Genomic DNA, 2,500 nt, shown 5'->3' with positions numbered 1-2,500 from the left:
CTCTTTCTCTATCCGTCATTCTCCTCCTCTACTTGAGACTGAGCCCAGGAATCTCAGCAGCCATACTAAGTAGCATTTATTAATTACAAATGCATTTTCAATGTCAAATCTGTAAGAAAGTTTTGTACATTTAGCAAAATATCAAATTCATTTGAAAGAAAATGATGTCCACTCAAAGTAAAAACAGCTTTGGTTACTTTCAATGCACAACATTTTACTTTCAAATTGTGTCAGATGACATTCAGTGCTAATTATTATATCATTAACCTCTCCTTTATTAAAAATTGTGCTTTAATGCAAAAAAAGAAAAATAATTGTCTGTGCATACTCTCATGTAGCACAATTATCTTCACTAGCTCAAAAGGGCCGCTCATTGTCCAAAATGAATTGTCAAATCAGAACAAACAATGGAATATCCCCATCATTCCTGGAACACTTGATTAGTTTACAAAACAAGCAAAATTTAAAAGAGTGTAGAAGGTTTGATAGGCTCAAGCATCTCTAATCTTGATGTAAGTTTGGCTGCACTAAAAAATCTATTGAAAGTGCTTTCCAAACTAGCTCTGTAGCCAGTTGATAGTAATTTCACAAATATAAGTCAAACTATTAGTGATATTTTCCAAATGATTAAACATGACAATTTGTGTGATAAAGCAACACAGGAATAAGTAGTTGAATCTCTTTTGTGTTGTCAAATCATTTTTCATTTTGCTTGGAAAGTTGATAATGTTTAAAATTAACACTCAATCATTTTAATAGCACGTAATATCACAGCTGTATGATCATGGAATCCTTCGATAGCTCAGCTGGTAGAGCGGAGTACTGTAGAGGAGATTGGTACAGAAATCCTTAGGTTGCTGGTTCAATTCCGGATCAAAGGATGACGCTTTTGATAAACTTAGATGTCAGTACTGACATTTTACAAACCCAAAACTATACCAAGTATAAAGCATTCTCCAAGTTATATTTTAAAAATCATTAACGCAGGTCACTGTGGTCAGGATTAACTTCCCATGGAAATCATCTCTGATACAATATTACTTCAGTCTTCCTCACAGCCTGAAATGAAGTAGCTCAACCCATAGAGAAACTTTTGTGAAAACATCACATTGAATGAGAGGTAGTCGTGGCCGAGTGGTTAAGGCGATGGACTAGAAATCCATTGCGGTCTCCCCGCGCAGGTTCAAATCCTGCCGACTACGACCGCATGGTTGTTTCATTTTTCAGAAAATTTACTAAAAGCTTGAAACCAATGTTGCTCAGGGTGAGTCAGGAACTGGCACATCAAAATCTTTAGGATGCCTGCCTGTTCTCTCTTTCTCAATCCGTCATTCTCCTCCTCTACTTGAGACTGAGCCCAGGAATCTCAGCAGCCATACTAAGTAGCATTTATTAATTACAAATGCATTTTGAATGTCAAATTTGTAAGAAAGTTTTGTACATTTAGCAAAATATCAAATTCATTTGAAAGAAAATGATGTCCACTCAAAGTAAAAAGAGCTTTGGTTACTTTCAATGCACAACATTTTACTTTCAAATCGTGTCAGATGACTTTCAGTGCTAATTATTATATCATTAACCTCTACTTTATTAAAAATTGTGCTTTATGCAAAAAAAGAAAAAGCACAATTATTAAAAATTGTGCTTTAATGCAAAAAAAGAAAAATAATTGTCTGTGCATACTTTCATGTAGCACAATTATCTTCACTAGCTCAAAAGGGCCGCTCATTGTCCAAAATGAATTGTCAAATCAGAACAAACAATGGAATATCCCCATCATTCCTGGAACACTTGATTAGTTTACAAAACAAGCAAAATTTAAAAGAGTGTAGAAGGTTTGATAGGCTCAAGCATCTCTAATCTTGATGTAAGTTTGGCTACACTAAAAAATCTATGGAAAGTGCTTTCCAAACTAGCTCTGTAGCCAGTTGATAGTAATTGCACAAATATAAGTCAAACTATTAGTGATATTTTCCAAATGATTAAACATGACAATTTGTGTGATAAAGCAACACAGGAATAAGTAGTTGAATCTCTTTTGTGTAGTCAAATCATTTTTCATTTTGCTTGGAAAGTTGATAATGTTTAAAATTAACACTCAATCATTTTAATAGCACGTAATATCACAGTTGTGTGAACATGGAATCCTTCGATAGCTCAGCTTGTAGAGCGGAGGACTGTAGAGGAGATTGGTACAGAAATCCTTAGGTCGCTGGTTCAATTCCGGCTCAACGGATGACGCTTTTGATAAACTTAGATGTCAGTACTGACATTTTACAAACCCAAAACTATACCAAGTATAAAGCATTCTCCAAGTTATATTTTAAAAATCATTAACGCAGGTCACTGTGGTCAGGATTAACTTCCCATGGAAATCATCTCTGATACAATATTACTTCAGTCATCCTCACAGCCTGAAATGAAGTAGCGCAACCCATAGAGAAACTTTTGTGAAACATCACATTGAATGAGAGGTAGTCATGGCCGAGTGGTTAAGGCG

At 35.0% G+C, this 2,500-nt stretch overlaps 2 non-coding genes across 2 annotated transcripts in view; both read left to right on the top strand.

Annotated features, from left to right (window-relative positions):
* The first annotated feature begins 1,120 nt into the window (after window positions 1–1,120).
* On the top strand, window positions 1,121–1,202 carry TRNAS-AGA (transfer RNA serine (anticodon AGA)). The gene has a single exon. It is a non-coding gene; the product is annotated as a tRNA-Ser (tRNA).
* Window positions 1,203–2,474: 1,272 nt separating this feature from the next.
* TRNAS-AGA (transfer RNA serine (anticodon AGA)) overlaps window positions 2,475–2,500 on the top strand; it is a 90-nt gene continuing 64 nt past the window's right edge. The window contains exon 1 of the tRNA in view: window positions 2,475–2,500. This exon is cut by the window's right edge and continues 64 nt beyond it. This is a non-coding gene — a tRNA (tRNA-Ser).

Source organism: Pseudophryne corroboree (assembly GCF_028390025.1).
Source record: "Pseudophryne corroboree isolate aPseCor3 chromosome 4 unlocalized genomic scaffold, aPseCor3.hap2 SUPER_4_unloc_1, whole genome shotgun sequence".
Taxonomy (NCBI): Eukaryota; Metazoa; Chordata; class Amphibia; order Anura; family Myobatrachidae; genus Pseudophryne; species Pseudophryne corroboree.
This window is presented reverse-complemented; position numbering and strand designations above follow the sequence as displayed.